Source organism: Saccopteryx bilineata, chromosome 1, assembly GCF_036850765.1.
Source record: "Saccopteryx bilineata isolate mSacBil1 chromosome 1, mSacBil1_pri_phased_curated, whole genome shotgun sequence".
Taxonomy (NCBI): Eukaryota; Metazoa; Chordata; class Mammalia; order Chiroptera; family Emballonuridae; genus Saccopteryx; species Saccopteryx bilineata.
In genome coordinates this window covers 268,967,135-268,987,014 of record NC_089490.1, presented here as the reverse complement: position 1 = coordinate 268,987,014, position 19,880 = coordinate 268,967,135, and the positions used below count along the sequence as shown (strand labels likewise).

General features: G+C 34.9%; 1 protein-coding gene across 7 annotated transcripts in view; it reads right to left on the bottom strand.

Annotated features, from left to right (window-relative positions):
- Positions 1 to 19,880, bottom strand: part of PDE4D (phosphodiesterase 4D) — a 1,576,413-nt gene that overhangs the window by 1,220,310 nt on the left and 336,223 nt on the right. The gene's annotated exons all lie outside the window — the stretch shown is intronic.

The following is a 19,880-nucleotide window of genomic DNA, read 5'->3' as shown; positions in this document are numbered from 1 at the left end:
ATACTTAAAATAGCTTGGTACTAGCATAAAAACAGGCATTCAGATCAATGGAACAGAACAGAGAACCCAGAAATAAACCCATACCATTATGGTGAATTGATATTTGACAAAGTAGTTAAGAGCATACAATGGAGTAATGACAGTCTCTTTAATAAATAGTTTTGGGAAAATTGGACAGGTACATGCAAAAAAATGAAACTAGAACACCAATTTACACCATTCACAAAAATAAACTCAAAATGGATAAAAGACTTCAATGTAAGTTGTGAAACCATAAACATCTTGGAAGAAAACATAGGCAGTAAACTCTCTGATATCTCTTGTAGCAATATTTTTGCTGATTTATCTCCAGAGGCAAGTGAAATAAAGGACAGCATGAACAAATATCAAATTGAAAAGCTTTTGCACAGCAAAGGACACTATGAACAAAATAAAAAGACATCCCACACAATGGGAGAACATATTCATCAATATGTCTGATAAGGGGTCAATAACCAAAATTTATAAAGAAAGTCTAAAACTCAACACCATGAAGGTAAACAGTCCAAACAAAAAATGGTCAAGAGAACTGAATAAACACTTCACCAAAGAGGACATACAGATGACCAATAGGCATATGAAAAAATGTTCAACGTCACTAATCATAAGAGAAATGCAAATTAAAACCACAATGAAATACCACCTCACACCTGTTAGAATGGTGCTCATTAACAAAACAACACATAATAAGCACTGGCAAGGATGTGGAGAAAAGGAAACCCTTCTGCACTGCTGATGGGAATGCAGACTTATGCATCCACTGTGGAGAAATGTATGGGGTTTCCTCAAAAAGTTAAAAATGGAACTGCCTATCAACCCAGCTATCCCACTTTTAGAAATATATTCTAAGAATACCAAATCACTGATTCAAAAGAAGATATGCACCCCGATGTTTATTGCAGCTTTGTTTACAATAGCCAAGATCTGGAAACAGTCCAAGTACCCATCAGTGGACGAGTGGATTAAAAAGCTTATGTACATATACACAATGAAATACTATGTGGCTGTGAAAAAGAAGGAAATCTTATCTTTTGTAATAGCATGGATGGACCTGAAGATTACTATGCTAAGTGAAATAAGCCTGGCAGAGAAAGTAAAAGATCATATGATCTCACATATATGTGGAACCTAATGAGCAAAGTGAACTGAGGAATGGAATGGACGCAGAGGCGGGGTCACAGGGACCAGAGGGACAGCAGTTAGAGGGAAGGGGGATGAGGGAATGGGATCAGAGAAGGTAAAGTGGTTAGTGAAACTATATATATAACACAGAGATACAGATAACAGGACAGCAAATCCTAGAGGGAAGGGGGGAGGGAGTTAAGGGAGGGGTACAGGAAGTATATAAAGTGACACAGGGGTGGGAGTGAGGAAGTTGTGTTTAGTGGGGCACTTGAATCCATGTAAACACAGTAAATTAAAAATTAATAAAAATTAAAAAGAAAAAGAAATTCTTAAATTACATGTGCATTCTTAGATGATAAAAGTAGTACTAATCATTTCTTCATGTAAAGATGAAAGTCTATAGTATATAAAACAATCAGTTCTAGATTATCAGCAGTCTAATATAAAGTAATCTAAAAATATTTTAAAAATTATTTTTTTGATCATAAAAGTTTCATTCTAGAAAACTTAGAAAATAAAAGTATAGAAAAATGTAATACAAAATCACCTGTATTCCTACCTATTCTGGTCTGTGTTAAAATTTTGGCATATGTATCCATTATTTCTGTTTATGCTTTTAAAATAATATCTGTTCAAATTTTCACAGATTCCAAAATTAGTTTAAGTACATAGCATCAGCTTTTCTGTGTTTAAAAAATTAGTATTACTAACTTCTAACATCTATAATATACCATGAAAGTGATGAATCATAATTCATATAACTATCCTCCCTACCTTCAGGCTTTTAGGATTTTTTAACTTGTTTCACTAAATAAATAGAATTGAAGTAAAAACTTTTGTGCAACAAAAGCTGCTTTTTAATTTTGGATTGTTTTCTTGAATATATTTCTAGAATTAAAATGTAGTAGAGAAATGTTTTTAAAGACACACATTTCCAAAGTATTTTCCAGCAAGATGTTTTTCAATTTAGTATAGATACCTGTTTTACTTCATCCTCCTGAGCAATGAGTATACATCTTTTTTTGCATATATTTCATACACTGATAGGTGAAAATGCTAATTGTTAATACTTGTTTTTACTTTTATTGGTTACTAACAGATAAAGCATTTTAAATTACTTATTAGCCACATGAATTACTTATTAGCCTTATTTGATTTATAAATTTATTTAATATGTTTATTAAGCATTTACTAAGTGCCAGGCAGTGTTCTGGGCTCTACAGAAACATCAGAAAATAAAGTAAAGCAATTTCCTGCCTTTATCAGGCTAGTGGGGAGAAACAGTTCATAAACTACCATGAAATCTATCAGGTAGTATTAAGTACTCCAAGGAAAAAATTTACAAGGTGAAGAGTTAGATAATGAAGAGTTAGAGTTATTTCACATAAGTGGTTAAGGGAGACTTCATTAAATAAAATTTAAGAAAAAGTATTTGTGAATTTTCTGTTTATTTCCTCTACTGGTTCATTTATAGGAGTCTTCTCTTTTAAATACTGATTTTAAAAAAACAGTGAACATCTATAGTGTTTTACACTGAAAAAACAACATAACTGCTTTAATTTCCTAGATTTTACTTTTTTCTCAGAAAGCATAATGATACTTAACTATCAGTCAGCCAAACTCACATCATTGCCCCCAAAACACTTAGCTTTTTTCTGTCAATAATAATGTGATATGCTATTATATGTCTACCCAGATAACGTCTACCTAAGTATATGTATGTCTAGACAATCTTAGTAAATTTGCTTTACTATTTACAAAACATGGCTGTGAAGAACTAACTGGTCTCAATGATTAATATTGACCACTAAATTCAGTTTCTCTTCGAATATATAAAAATCAGATGGTTCAAAATCAACATTATAAAAAAATGGTACTAATTAATAGTACTGAACTCATTCATAGGTTATTGTGAGAATTACATAAATTAATTACATGTTTACCTGGGTGTCTAGTATTCATTAAGTACTCAATAAATGTTTCAATTTTGTCATTATCATCTTATGTTACCATATACTACTCAAGTGTGCATAACGGCCCAAACTTGATTCTCATCTTTCTCTTGTGTTGGCTTCTTCGAAACAGAGGGACAAGTTTTCAGAACTTGATGATAATGTTGGCGCCATTTAAAGTTATAGCAGTGTATAAATCCAGTCTTCTTTCAAGTTATACATGTGTGTGTGCAAGTGAGCATAATTTGAAATGCTATAGATTTTTAAATCAAATTTAAGTAAGCATTCCTCTGTTTTGTAGTCCTCTAAAAATCTCATGCCAATTTGTTGGGAATTTGTAATTGATCAAATGTAGAACTTTATGAGTTGCAAAAACTTTCAACTATTTCACATAAAAGGACTAACAGAAAGTATATTAGGAAAAGTGGGAGAATATTTTAGCTGGACCATTCATTTATTCAAGTCTTTATTGAGTTGACTTTCTCATTATTTTTCCATTTTAAACTACCTAATGTCAATGCTTTATCCCTTGAAATGTTTCTTTGATCTGAAATGTAATTTTTTAAAAAAATCTACTATAGAGCGTCGGCCTAGCGTGCGGAGGACCCGGGTTCGATTCCTGGCCAGGGCACACAGGAGAAGCACCCGTTTGCTTCTCCACCCCTCCGCCGCGCCTTCCTCTCTGTCTCTCTCTTCCCCTCCCGCAGCCAAGGCTCCACTGGAGCAAAGATGGCCCGGGCGCTGGGGATGGCTCTGTGGCCTCTGCCTCAGGCGCTAGAGTGGCTCTGGTCGCAACATGGCGACGCCCAGGATGGGCAGAGCATCACCCCCTGGTGGGCAGAGCGTCGCCCCCTGGTGGGCGTGCCAGGTGGATCCCGGTCGGGCGCATGCGGGAGTCTGTCTGACTGTCTCTCCCTGTTTCCGGCTTCAGAAAAATGAAAAATGAAAAAAAAAAATCTACTATTTCTCCACTATCTTCAATATTATGCCTTCATGGAATTTTATTTTTAAATAGACGCAACACAAGTAGCCAGGAATGCTTTCCTCACCTAGCCCCTTGTATTCTTGTCTACCTCTCCACATCTTTTATTAAAACTTGCTCTAAATGTAGACATTGACAAATGAAAGTTTAAAGTTTTCTATTCTTTAAAGGACTGATTTAAAATTTTATGAAGTCATTTTTTAAGTTCTATGATAACATCTTGACTCTGTGAGTGAGTCAATAAAAACACTGTGAAGCAGTGCCCAGGTAACATTAGCAATCAAAATTCATCATGCTGTGCTTGGCACAAAAGATTTCCTTAATGAATTATCCATTAAGATATAAAGTAAATTAATGGGTATGGACTTCTCTAAAAGAAAGTGGAAGGAGAGGAAAACAGTTACGCACCCTGGGTGCCAAAGGAAATCCATGGGCATGGAAAGGAGGCTGCCTAACTGTCAAGGCAGCTTTCCACCCTCTGGATTCCTGTGAGCTTGTTCTTCTGTCTTCCCAGCCTCACTTACTTTACTTACTTTTCTGAAAAAAAAAATATATATGTAATTTGAATTCACAGTACATTTCAGCTTTGGATTCCTAATGGAAATTTTATGTTAATATCAAAATCTGCAATATTCTATTAAATTGATTTCATCATCCATGGGCTCCTTCTTCCTCATTACACAGAACTAGGAAAGAAACTAAGAGTCTGACCACTGTCAGAGTTTGGATGCTATAAAAGGAGAGTATCTTTACCATTTAATTTCAGACCGAGAAAAACTTTGAGTAAAAATCACTTTATTTGAAAATGCTACTTCCCATTCTTCAACTGCCCCACCTAATGGCAAGAGGCTGAATAGCAACCATTTTCTTCAGTCCACACTTGAAACCCCAACAATAATTTTCCTTAACTGTCCAAACTTGCAGCTTTATGATTGAAACACATATGTTTCTCTCCTTCCTTTCACGGTCCTACACCACTTAAAGTCAATTGTTAGCAGATAGTCAGGACAAAGCAATCCCAAATGAGGCAGAACACTCACAACCCAACTCTAGCTAGTGAAAAGAACATGGGTTAGATAGAATTCGGCACTGACACTTGCAAGTGGCATGAATTTAGGTTCTGTTAAATCCACCTTATTTTAAATGTATTTCTAATGACAATCTTTCTCATTACCGATGAAGACTGTAGTAAGGCATATATGAGAGAACAGATGAGTGTTGAACACATTCTCATTCTTTTTAGTATTAGAGAGGACCACAAAAATCATCCATTATCCATTAAACCCATTTTACAGAGGTGGACACTGAGGTCCAATGAGTTGAAATGATTTTCTAGAAAGCACATACATCTCCATTTGCAGAATCCATGTTCTCAAGAAAGAGGCCTCTTCTCCAGCCTGAAACATCCACACTGCTAAGAAGGAGTACCCACCATTATTTTCTAACAAGTAGGTCCTCCCAGTCTTCTACTCTTAAAAGTAAAAAGTTGTATTCAGAATGTTAGGGGTAAAAGTGAGGGAATGCATATTTTTAAGTTAGAACCTTGAATTGGGACAAAAGAAATTAGAATATCCAACAAAAAAGGAACTTTGCCAAAATAGATTTACCCAGCATACCACATATATGGCAGATTATCATATTATGTAAAATTGATAATGTTTTCCAGGGCACAGGGTTTGGTGTCAATAACTAAAATTAACTATGGTCCTCTGAAAAGTTTTCCAGTATCCTCATATTAACCTAGAATTGGCCTCTGTGTCTAAGTAGCTGAATTTGATCAGATTTCTTTATCTCTAAGAACCTATTTAAATTCATTATTGGATTTTGCTTTGCTTTGTGCCATTAGCTTTGTTGTTATAATATTTGGGTTTTTCTGGTGTGTGTGTGTGTGTGTGTGTGTTAAATTCTTAGTAGAATTAGGTGAGCTACAGAATACCAGAATACCTGTCTTGAATTTACTTCCCAAATCTTGATGCAGATTTATCATTCTAAACAAAACAGTGTTAGTACAAGTATGGCCCTCAAACAACCTACTTCCCAATCAACTGGGGAGCTCTTTAACTGTGGAGGTTTCTGACCCCATGCCAGACAGACTGATCAAGGTCTCTTGAGGTGAATTTCAAGAAAATGCATTTTAAGCACTCTTTTCTGATGATTCAAATGCACATTAAAGTGTGAGAGTCACTGCCAGGAGGATAAAAGAGATGCCACCCAGACACAAAGGGCAAAGGAAGAAATTAATTTTCTGCTTTTCCGAGAAAGCCTGGCACTTGGCAGCCCTTCACCTGGTACTACAGACTGCATTTGTAGAACTCTTTAAATTAATGAGAGGTTTCCAGAGCAGCATTTTCAGTGATTTGTCCCTAGTCCCTGTCCTGAGAACAAATTACACAGAAACACAAACAGATGGTTTTCAGTTATCTGTTTTTTAAACAATCTAAGTACATTGAAAAACACAATGTGTTATTATCAAATAACAACTGCACAAAACCAAGTAAACTACAATTCAAGGTCACGTTGAAAGAAGAAAAAAAAGAGCTATATGGAATTGCGCATCTCTTTTTAATTGAAAGCATGGATTAAATCCTCAACTAGCTATTGTTTTTCATAAACTGTTCTGATCAGTTATAAAATGTTAAGTGTACCTCCTTTTTCTTCTCCCCATCATTATTATTCTCTCCATTCCTTCTATTTCTATTCCTCTTGTCTTATCTATTTATTATTCTATATTTTACCTCTGGAGATATTTCTTGAGCTCACTTCTGCATATTAACACAGGTTAGTTAATATGGATAGGTTTAGCTACATACCATTCATTTCCTCAGAGCAACCTGTAGGTCTGATCCTAGAAACAGAAAAGGTAGATGAACAAAAAGCTGATGGTCCCAATTATGCTATATCTATTCGCTCCTTATGATTACAAAAGGGTCCTCTTCATTTTGAGGAACACAGGTTTCGGCTAGAGCGGTGCTCCGAAAAGGGAGGCAGGTGAAGTGCAGCGTGGTTGGCCACACTGAGACTGTACAAAGATACCTCCTTTCCTGGGTGTGCCCTTAGCTAGTGCTGCCAAGATTATAAGCTTATTTCTTCCAACTTTTAATATAAGAAAGCACTATTTATACCTCCTCTGCAAGATGTGAGATAAGCTGGAGAGGGGAATGATGGGGGAAGAGAATATTGACACTGATTAGAAAATAAGTTGAGAAGACTAGTCCCAGGGCATCCCTACTACCTTATTGGAAACCTGTTCATAAAAGAAATGAAGAGGAGTTGAATTAGGGGATATTCCAGCAGCAACCATCTGGTAGAGACTGATCTATTGGTTGGGGGAACCTTTTTAAAAATAAATGTATTTTTTAAATACCTTAACCTCAAAAGATGATTCAAACGTATCTGTAGTACCCCCTTAGTTTCCAAATAACCACATTTCTCTCCAACTTTTCCTATTATTCATTTTTTGCAATACCTGGTTTTTAAGAAAAAATTGCATTTAATAAAAATATTTCTTCCCAAACTCTTGACATGAAGATGAATCAAGCAATGGGTTAAGCAAAACTAACAATAATTTGACTCCTATATTACAAAAAATATGAGTAAACATTAAAGACTATAACTAAATGTGCAAAAGAACAAAATGTTCAAAAGCAATCTTTATAGCAATAGAGAAACCACCAAACCACCATAAGATAAGGTTTAGCACTTAAATCTCAATTTAAAATGGACTAAATTTTAGTAGGCTGAGTGGAACCTTTTTTATGTGACAAAAACACATAAAGCTTGTGAAATCTGAAAGTTAATTATTTTTCTTTTTACCTTCCAATCAAAAACTTCCACTTCCATTATAAATATAGATTATTCAATAAATGGTGCACAAATAAGAGGGTACCAGTTTTTTTGAGGGGGAAAGTGGCTGCATTTCTATGTCACTCTGTACACATAAATACTATACCCTGATTAGAGAGGGAGCAAAATACTAAATTTTGTAAAAAAAAAAAAAAAAAAAAAAGGAAAAAGAAAGAAAAATGAAACCACACAAAATAACTCTATTCAACAGGGAACTTACAGATAGAAATCTTGGCTCACTTGGACCGTGCTGTGGTTCCTAAGACATTGCAGGAGGACCTAAGTTGCTTGACAGAACTTGGGGCTGCAACCCGGTTGTTATCTGAAGGTGTCCCTGGATAGTGCACAGGATTCATATCCCAGAAGGTTGGCATTTGGGGCCAAAGCCTTCAGACAAAGCTTTCCTCTATTTCGGGTCGCAAACCATGCAGCTACATCAAGATCAACCATCAGTGACTGAAGTAAGGTGCAGGCAAAGACAAGGAGCAGCTGAAAACCCAGAAAAGCTAACCAAGATTTAACAGTGTTGACAGGAACACATTGTTATCCAAGTGGGAGAATTGGGGCAGAATTTCTGTTTGGCATGGTAAATATAGGAGAAAGAATTTGATGACTAAGTACAGGTAGCTCAAACTCCATCACCGCTGTCTTTCCCTGTGTCCCCTTAGAAACAGTAATTCTCTAACCAACTTTCCTCCTTCAGCTCCACTCTCCTTCAGGAGACATGTTGGATCTCTTCAGGCTCTCCCTGTTTCTGTGAGCCCCTCCTGAGGAGGTGGGCTATGCTGCCATATATATGTACATACATATAGGTATGCGTTAGGACTTATATACTAATATGGCTAGTAATTTTCAAAAACTGTTTCTAAATAGCTATCCTTTCCATATCTAGTGCATTTAGAAAGGACATGAATTTGTCAATTTCAGGAGGAAAAAGAAAAACCATAAGAGTGCTAGAAATAATGGGTCAAATAATTCATAATGTTGGAGTAGAAAAGTCTTGCGAAGAGAATTCAAAAATGAGGACACTATAAAGGAAAAGGTAACTACATTTTTACAACACAAAAGGTGTACCAATACTGATTATTACTATTTAACTTTCCTGGTAAATTTAAACAACATTGAGGACTTTCAAAAAATTCTTATATAAGTTAGCTCAACTTTTTTGTACTGAAACATTTAATTACCATACTCATCCCTCTTTGCTCACAAAAAACACAAAGAATGATTTGAATGGGTTAGTTTTTCAGTCTATTAAGTCTGTGTGATAAAATCCATTGCTATTACAGAATGGAGGAACAAAAAAGCTGAACGAGGGTAGTTTCCTAATTCTATCTTCTTTGATTCCACCACTCAATTAACAAAGGTATTTTTCATCAAATCCCCATTAGATTAGACATACCCATGTTATGTGCAATAGAGGCATAAAACATTTCAAATCACAATAAATTATTTTTGTATCACCCATCTCTCTTTTCTCCTTCATTAATTGAGAGAGAAATTCTAAAAGAATTGGGAGATTCCAATGACAAGAATTAAAAAAGCTATTTAGTCAACTTCTTTCCTTTGTATTTTGCACAATTTTATATCACTTAATTTTTTTACAAATTTAATATATTTTATTTCCTTCTTTATTGATCTAAATGTATTGTTTACATAGATTCAAGTGTCCCACCAAATACATCCCCCACATCCCCGTGTTCCCTCAACATACCCCTTGCCCCCCTCCCGCCATGCCCTCCCCTCTTCCCTTCAGGATTTGCTTTTCTGTTCTCTATAATGCTGTGTTATGTATATATAATTTCAACTTACTCTTTCCCTTCTCTGATCCCATCCTCTCATCCCCTTTCTCTCTGTCTGCTTTCCCTCTGATGTCTTGATCCCACCTCTTCCTTTATTCCATTCCTCAGTTCACATTGTTCATTGGATTCCTTAAATGAATGAGGTCAGATGATGTTTTTCTTTCTCTGCCTGGCTTAATTCACTTAACATAATAGTTTCCAGGTCCATCCCTGTTGTCACAAAAGGTAAGATTTCATTCTTTTCATGGCCCCATAGTATTCCACTGTGTATATGGACCACAGCTTTTTATCCACTCATCCACTGACAAACACTTGGGCTGTTTCCAGATCTTGGCTTTTTTTTATAAACAATGCTGCCAATGTGAGGGGTGCATTTCTTCTTTTGAATCAGTGATGTGGTGTTCTTAGGGATATATTCCTAAAAGTGGGATGGCTGGGTCAAAAGGCAGTTCGATTTTTAATTTTTTGAGGAATCTCCATACTGTTTTCCACAGTGGCTGCACAAGTCTGCATTCCCACCAGCAGTGCAGAAGGGTTCCCTTTTTCCACATCCTTGCCAGCACATATTATGTGTTGTTTGTTAATAAGCACCATTCTGACTTGTATGAGGTGATATCTCATTGTAGTTTTAATTTGCATTTCTCTAATAAGCATTTTATCATCTGCCATATTGGCCGTTTGTATGTCCTCTTTGGAGAAGTGTCTATTCATTTCTTTTACCCATATTTGATTGGATTGTTTATCTTCCTGGTGTTCAGTTTTACAGTTTATTTATAAATTTTTGTTATTAACCCTTTATGAGACGTATTGTCGAATATGTTCTCCCATTGTGTGGTTTGTCTTTTTATTTTGTTCATATTGTCTTTAGCTGTGCAGAAGCTTTTTAGTTTGATATAGTCCCATTTGTTCATCCTATCATTTATTTCACTTGCCTGTGAAGATAAATCAGCAAATATATTGCTGCAAGAGATGTCAGAGAGCTTACTGCCTATGTTTTCTTCTAAGATGCTTATGGTTTTACAGCTTACATTTAAGTCTTTTATCCATTTTGAGTTTATTTTTGTGAATGGTGTAAGTTGGTGGTCTAGTTCCATTTTATTGCAGGTAGATGTCCAATTTTCCCAATGCCACTTGTTAAAGAAAATGTCTTTACTCCATTTTATGCTCTTACTTCCTTTGTCAAATATCAGCTGTCCATAAAGGTGTGGGTTTATTTCTGGGTTCTCTGTTCTGTTCCACTGATCTATATGCCTGTTCTATGCCAGTACCAAGCTGTTTTGAGTACAATGCTCTTGCAGTATGACTTAATATCAGGAAGTGTGATACCACCCACTTTATTCTTCTTTTTCAAGATTGCTGAGGCTATTTGTGTTTTGTTTCTTTTGGTTTCATATACATTTTAAAAATATTTGTTCTATATCTTTGAAGTATGTCATTGGTATTTTAATAGGAATTGCACTGAAATTTTAAATTGCTTTGGGTAATATAAATATTTTAATGATGTTTATTCTACCTATCTATGAACACAGTATATGCTTCCACTTGTTTCTATTTTCCTTGATTTCTTTTATCAATGTTTTCTAATTTTCCGAGTATGAGTCTTTTACTTCCTTGGTTAAATTTACTCCTAGGTACTTTATTTTTTTGTTGTTGCAATAGTGAAGGGGTTTGTTTTCCTAATTTCTCTTTCAGACAGTTCATTGTTGGCATATAAAAATGCTTCTGATTTCTGAATATTAATTTTATATCCTGCCACCTTGCTGAATTCATTTATCAGGTCTAGTAGTTTTTTGACAGAGACTTTAGGGTTTTCTATGTACAGTATCATGTCATCAGGAAATAATGATAGTTTTACTTCTTCTTTTCCAATTTGGATGCCTTTAATTTCTTCTTCTTGTCTGATTGCTGTGGCTAGGATTTCCAGCACTATGTTGAATAAGAGTGGTGAAAGGGGGCATTCCTACCTTGTTCCTGATCTTAAGAGGATTGCTTTTTAGTTTTTGCCCATTGAATATGATGTTGCCTATGGGTTTGTCATAGATGGACTTTATCATGTTGAGGTATGTTCCCTGTATTCCCACATTGCTGAGAGTTTTGATTATAAATGGGTGCTGGATTTTATCAGATGGTTTTTCTACATCTATTGATATTATCATGTGATTTTTATCCTTCATTTTGTTTATGTAATGAATCACATTGAATGATTTGCGAACATTGTACCATCCTTGCCTCCCCAGAATAGATCCCACTTGATCATGATATATGATTTTTTCATATATTCCTGGATCTGGTTTGTTAATATTTTGTTAAGAATTTTAGCATCTAAATTCATCATGGATATTGGCCTATAGTTTTCTTTCTTTGTATTGTCTTTGCCTTGTTTTGGAATCAGAATTATGATTGCTTCATAAAAGGAGCTTGGGAGTTTTCCCTCTTCTCAAATTTTTTGAAATTGCTTGAGAAAGATAGGAGTTAGTTCTTTGAACATTTGGTAGAATTCGCCTGTGAAGCCATCTGGTCCAGGGCTTTTGTTTCTATCTCATTTGTTGTAATCAGTCCCTTTAGGTTTTCTGATTCTTCCAGATTGATTTTTGGAAGATTATATGTTCCAAGGAATTTGTCCATTTCACCTGGGTTCTCTAATTTTTTGGCATACACTTCTTCATAGTATTTTCTTACAATCCTGTGTATTTCTGCTGTGTCAGTTGTTATTTCTCCACTTTCATTTCTAATTTTATTTATTTGAGCTCTCTCTTTTTTTCTTGATGAGTCTGATTAAAGGTTCATCAATCTTGTTTACCTTTCCAAAGAACAGCTATTGGGTTCATTGATCCTCTGTACTGTTTTTTAGCATTGATGTCATTTATTTCTGCTCTGATCTTTATTGTTTCCTTCCTTCTACTTCCTTTAAGCTTTACTTGCTGTTATTTTTCTAGTTCTTTTAGATGCAAGATTAAGTTGTTTATTTGAGCTTTTTCTAGCTTCTTAAGGTATGCCTGTAATGCCATGAACTTCCCTCTCAGGACTGCTTTTGCTGTGTCCCATAAATTTTGACTTCATCATATAAAGAAAAGGAAGAATAAAAAACAAAAGATAATATTAATAGATGCAGAAAAAGCATTTGATAAAATCCAGCACCCATTTATGATCAAAACTCTCAGCAAAGTGGGAATACAGGAAAAATATCCCAACATGATAAAGGTCATCTATGACAAATCCATGGCCAACATCTAAGTCAATGGGTAAAAATGAACAGCAATTCCCTTAAGATCAGTAACAAGGCAGGGGTGTCCTCTTTCACCACACTTATTAAACATAGTGTTTAAGATCCTAGACACAGCAATCAGACAAGAAGAAGAAATAAAAAGCATCCAAATTAGAAAAAAAAAGAAGTAAAACTATCATTATTTGCTGATGATATAATACTGTACATAGAAAATCCTAAAGTCTCAGTCAAAAATCTACTAACCTGATAAATAATTCAGCATTGTGGCAGGATATAAAGTTAATATTCAGAAATCAGTGGCATTTTTATACACCAACAATAAACTGTCTAAAAGAGAAATTAAGGAAACAATCCCCTTCGCTATTGCAACAAAAAAAATAAAGTATCTAAGAGTAAATTTAACCAACAATGTAAAGGACTTGTACTCGGAAAATTATACAACATTGATAAAAAGAAATCAAGGAAGATACAAACAAGTGGAAGCATATACCGTATTCATGGGTAGGAAGAATAAACCAAATTAAAATACCTATATTACCCCAAACAATCTATAAATTCAATGCTATTCCTATTAAAATACCAATAGCATACTTCAAAAATATAGAACAAACATTCCAAAAATTTATATGGAACCAAAAAAGAACACAGCCTCAGCAATCATGAAAATGAAGAATAAAGTGGGTGGTATCACACTTCCTGATATCGTTATACTACAAGGTCATTGTATTCCAATCAGCTTGGTACTGGCATAAGAACAGGCATACAGGTCAATGTAATAGAACAGTGAACCCAGAAATAAACCCACACCTTTATGGTCAATTGATATTTGATGAAGAAGGTGAGAGCACACAATGGAGTAAAGACAGTCTCTTAATAAATGGTGTTGGGAAAATTGGACAGATACATGCAAAAAAAAAAAAAAAGAAAGAAACTAGATTACCAACTTATAGCGTTCACAAAAATAAACTCAAAATCAATAAAAGACTCAAATGTAAGTCATGAAACCATAAACATCTTGGAGGAAAACATAGATACAGTGGTACCTTGAGATACGAATTTAATTCATTTTCTAATTGAATTTGTAAGTCAGTCAACTCGTATATCAAACTGCTGATACTGGACCCGTGTGCCAATGCGCCAACTAGTGGCAGCTTCCCAAATCATGACTCATATCTCAGAATTTCACTCGGATCTCAAACAAAAATACAGACTGTGTTGCAGCTTGTATCTTAAAAAATTAGTGTGTTGGTCTGTTCGTATCTTAAGGTACCACTGTAGTAAATTCTCTGATATCTCTCATAGCAATATTTTTGCTGATTTATCTCCACAGGAAAGTGAAATAAGGACAGGATGAACAAATGGGACTATATCAAACTAAAAAGCTTTTGCACAGCAAAAGATACCATTAGCAAAATAAAAAGACAACCCACACAATGGGAGAACATATTTGACAATACATCTGATAAGGGGTTAATAACCAAAATTTTTAAAGACCTTCTAAAACTCAATGCCAGGAAGGTAAACAATCCAATCAAAAAATGGGAGAACATACACTTCTCCAAAGAGGAATACAAATGGCTAATAGGCATATGAAAAAATGTTCAACGTCACTAACCATCAGAGAAATGTAAATTTAAACTACAATGATATATACTACTGCACACCTGTCACAATGGCGCTCATTAACAAAACAACACACAATAATTGCTGGTAAGGGTGTGGAGAAAGGGGAACCCTCCTGCACTGCTGGTGAGAATGCAGACTTGTGCAGATACTGTAGAGAATTCTATGAGGTTTCCTCAAAAGCTTAAAAATGGAACTGCCTTTTGACCCAGCTATCCCACTTTTAGGAATATATCCTAAGAATACCAAATCACTGATTCAAAAGAAGATATGCACCCCCATGTTTATTGCAGCATTGTTTACAGTAGCCAAGGTCTGGAAACATCCCAAGTGTACTTCAGTGGACAAGTGGATTAAAATGCTTTGGTACAAATATACAATGGAATACTACGTGGCTGTGAAAAAGAAAAAATCTTTTGTGACAGCATGGATGGACCTGGAGATTATTATGCAAAGTGAAATAAGCCAGGCAGAGAAAGAGAAATATCATATGGCCTCACATATATGTGGAATCTAATGAACAAAGTGAACTGAGGAATGGAATAGAGCAGGGGTCCCCAAACTACGGCCCGCGGGGCCACATGTGGCCCCCAGAGGCCATTTATCCAGCCCCCGCCGCACTTCCAGAAAGGGCACCTCTTTCATTGGTGGTCAGTGAGAGCACATTGACCATCTCATTATCCAAAAGCAGGCCCATAGTTTCCATTGAAATACTGGTCAGTTTGTTGATTTAAATTTACTTGTTCTTTATTTTAAATACTGTATTTGTTCCCGGTTTTTTTTTTACTTTAAAATATGTGCAGTGTACATAGGGATTTGTTCATAGTTTTTTTTTATAGTCCGGCCCTCAAATGGTCTGAGGGACAGTGAACTGGCCTCCTGTGTAAAAAGTTTGGGGACCCCTGGAATAGAGGCAGAGATGTGTCACAGAAACCATAGGGACAGCAGTCAGAGGAAAGGGAGATGAAGGAATGAGATCAGAGAAGGTAAAGGGATTAGTGAAACTATATATACATAACATAGAGAAACAGATAACAAAACAAGTCCTAAAGCGAAGGAGGGAGGGAGTTGGGGGGGCAAAGGGATATAAAAAGGGACACAGGGGTGTCGATGAGGGAGTTACATTCAACAGGACACCTGAATGCATGTAAATATAATTAAAAATTAATAAAAATAAAAAGATAAGTTTTGGTTTTGCAAGAAAATGATACTGATAGCTGCACAACTAAAAATAATTAAGATAAATTGTTATGTGTATTTTACCATAATAAAAAAATTTAATTCAGTGCAAGCAAATAGATGAAAGATATGCATAATAGAGGAAAATAAAAATTTCTTGAAACAAACTTGAGTTCTCAGGTATGATGTGACTTACTCCTTCTTAATAAAATGATATTCTAGTCCCTGACCAAACAAAAAAAAATTCAGAAGAAATAAAGTTTAAGTAGTTGGGAGAAAGAAAACCTAGTACTCATCATGCAACCAATATAGGTAGGATGGTGGGGTGCTAGATAATGTTTTTAAATTTTATTTAGACAATTAATTTTAACAGGGTGACATTGATCAACTAGAGTACAAAGATTCAGAGAAAACATCTCCAGATCATTTTGACATTTGATTATGTTGTATACCCATCACCCAAAGTCCAATAGTTCTCTATCACTTTTTATTTGGCTTTCTTTATGTCCCCCCTGTCCCCACACCCTCTCTCACTTCCCTTCTCCTCCCCCTAGTAATCACTGCACTCTTATCTATGTCCATGAGTCTCAATTTTGTGTCTCACCTATGAATGGAATCATACAATTCTTAGTTTTTTCTGATTTACTTTTTTCACTCAGTATAATGTTATCAAGGTCCATCCATGTTGTTGTAAATGATCCGATGCCATCATTTCTTATGGCTGAGTAGTATTCTATAGTATATATGTACCACATCTTCTTTATTCAATCCTCTACTGAAGGGCTTTTTGGTTGTTTCCATGTCTTGGCCACTGTGAACAATGCTGCAATGGACATGGGGTTCATGTGTCTTTACGTACCAGTGTTTTTTAGTTTGGGGGGTAGATACCCAGTAGAGGGATTGCTGGGTCATATCGTAGTTCTATTCTTAATTTTTTGAGGAACCACCATACTTTCTTCCATAATGGTTGTACTGCTTTACATTCCCACCAACAGTGAATGAGGGTTTCTTTCTCTTCACAGCCTCTCCAACACTTGTTATTACCTGTCATGTTGATAATAGCTAATCTAATAGGTGTGAGGTGGTATTGTATTGTAGTTTTGGTTTGTATTTCTCTAATAGCTACTGAAGATGAGCATCTTTTCATATATCTATTGGCCATTTATATTTCTTCTTGAAAGAAGTGTCTGTTCATGCCTTCTATTTTTTTTATTGGATTGTGTGCTTGTTTGTTGTTGAGTTTTGTGAGTTCTTTATATTTTTTGTATATTAGCCCCTAATCTGAGCTGTTGTTCGAAAATATCATTTCCCATTGAGTTGGGCTGTTTGTTTTGTCAGTTTCTTTTGTTGTACAAAAGCTTCTTAGTCTGATGTGGTCCCATTCATTTATCTTTACCTTTCCTTCCCTTGTCTTTGGAGTCAAATTCATAAATTGTTCTCTCTGGTCAAGGTCCATGAGTTTAGTACCTATGTTTTCTTTTATGTATTTTATTGTTTCAGATATTATATTTATGTCTTTGATCCATTTTGAATTAATTTTTTTACAAGGAGACAAACCATAGTCGAGTTTCATTCTTTTCCACATGGCTTTCCAGTTTTCCCAAAACAATTTATTGAAGAGGTTTTTTTTTCTCCATTGTGTGTTTTTGCCTCCTTAATCAAAGATGATTTGACCATATATATGTTGTTTTATTTCTGGGTTCTCTGTTCTGTCCATTGGTATGTGTTTCTATTTTTCTGCCACTACCATGCTGTTTTGATTATCGTGGCTCTGTGGTATAATTTGAGGTCAGGTATTGTAATGCCCCCAGCTTCATTTTTTTCCTTAGGATTACTTTGGCTATTCGGGGTTTTTTATGGTTCCATATAAACCTGATGATTTTTTGTTCCATTTCTTTAAAAAATGACATTGGAATTTTGATTGGAATTGCATTAAATTTGTATATTGCTTTGGGTAATATGGTCATTTTAACTATATTTATTCTTTTTATCCAAAAACAAGGAATATTTTTCCATTTCATTGTGTCTTTTTTGATTTCCTTTAACAATGCTTTGTAGTTTTCATTATATAGGTCCTTTACATTCTTTGTTATGTTTATTCCTAGGTATTTTGTTGTTGTTGCAACCATAAAAGGAATTATCTTTGGAGTTCATTTTCTGAAGTTTAATTGTTGGCATATAAGAAAGAATAAACTTCTGTATGTTAATTTTGTATCCAGCAACCTTACTGTATTGGTTTATTGTTTCTAATAGTCTTTCTGTGGTGTCTTTGGAGTTTTCTATATACAGGATCACATCATCTGCAAAAAGTGAAACCTTTACTTCTTCTTTCCCAATATGAATGCCTTTTATTTCTATCTCTTGTCTGATTGCTCTGGTTAAAACTTCCAGCACTACCTTGAATAGGAGTGGAGAGAGTAGGCAGCCTTGTATTAATAGTTTCTGATTTTAGAGGAAAAGTTTTCAGTTTTTTGCCATTTAATATGATGTTATCTGATGCTTTGTCATAAACGGCCTTTAAGATGTTGAGATATTTTCCTTTTATACCCATTTTGTTGAGTGTTTTAAACACAAAATGATGTTGCATTTTATCGAATGCCTTTTCTGCATCTATTGATAGGATCATATGGTTTTTATTCTTTGTTTTGTTGATATGGTGTATTACATTAATTGTTTTATGTATGTTGAACCATCCTTGTGATTCTGGGATGAATTCCACTTGATCATGATGAATTATTTTTCTAATGTGTTATATTCAATTTGCTAGTATTTTGTTTAGAATTTTAGCATCTGTATTCATTAGAGATATTGGTCTGTAGTTTTCTTTTGTGTTGTCCTTGTCAGGTTTTGGTATGAGGGTTATCTTGGCCTCATAAAATGTGTTGGGAAGTATTGCTTCTTCAATTTTTTAGAAGACCTTGAATAGATTAGGAATCAAATCTTCTTTGTATGTTTGATAGAATTCACTAGTGCAGTGGTACTTTGAGATACAAACAGACCAACATACAAATTTTTTTAGGATATGAGCTGTGACTCGGTTGGTATTTTTGTTCAAGATCCAAGCAAAATTCCAAGATACGAGTCCTGATTCAGGAAGCTACCGCTAGTTGGCGCATTGGCGCATGGGTTCAGTATCAGCAGTTTGATATATGAGTTGACTGACTTACAAGCTCGGTTACAGAACAAATTAAATTTGTATCTCAAGATACCACTGTATAGCCATCTGGCCCTGGAGTTTTATTTTGGGGGGAGGTTTTTGATAGTTGTTTCTATTTCCTCCCTCTTCTGGGTCTGTTTAGGCTATCTACTTCTTTTTGACTCTGTCTAGGAAGAATGTATTGTTCTAGGAATTTATCCATTTCTCCTAGATTGTTAAATTTAGTAGCATATAGTTTTTCACAGTATTCTACGATAATTCTTTGTATATCTATGGTAATTTCTTCTCTTTCATTTTGGATTTTGTTTATGAATCCTTTCTCTTTTTTCTTAGTGAGTCTTGCCAAGGATTTGTCAATTTTGTTAATCTTTTCAAAGAACTAGCTTCTGGTTTTATTGATTTTTTTCTATAGTTTTTTTTGTTCTCTATTTCATTTATTTTTGCTCTGATTTTTATTATTTCCTTTCTTCTGCTGGTTTTGGGTTGCCTTTGATCTTCTTTTCTCTAGTTCCTTAAGATGTGATGTTAAGTTGTTTACTTGGGCTCTCTCTTGTTTGTTCATATAAGCCTATAGTGTTATGAACTTCCCTCTTATTACTGCTTTTGCTGCATCCCAGTGATTCTGATATGTTGTGTTGTCATTTTCATTTGTATATATCTTTTGATCTCAGCTTTCATTTCTTCTTTAACCCACTCATTTTTTAGAAGTATGTTGTTTAATTTCTACCTTATTGTGGATTTGTTTACTTCTTTTTGCAGTTGAATTCTAGTTTCAAAGCTTTGTGGCCAGAGAGTATGCTTGGTATAATTTCAGTCTTTCTGAATTTGTTGATGTTAGCTTTGTGGCCAACATATGGTCATTTCTTGAGAATGTTACATGTACCTGGAAAAAATGTATACTCTGGTGTTTTGGGATGAAATGTCCTGTAGATGTCTATCACATATCCAATTG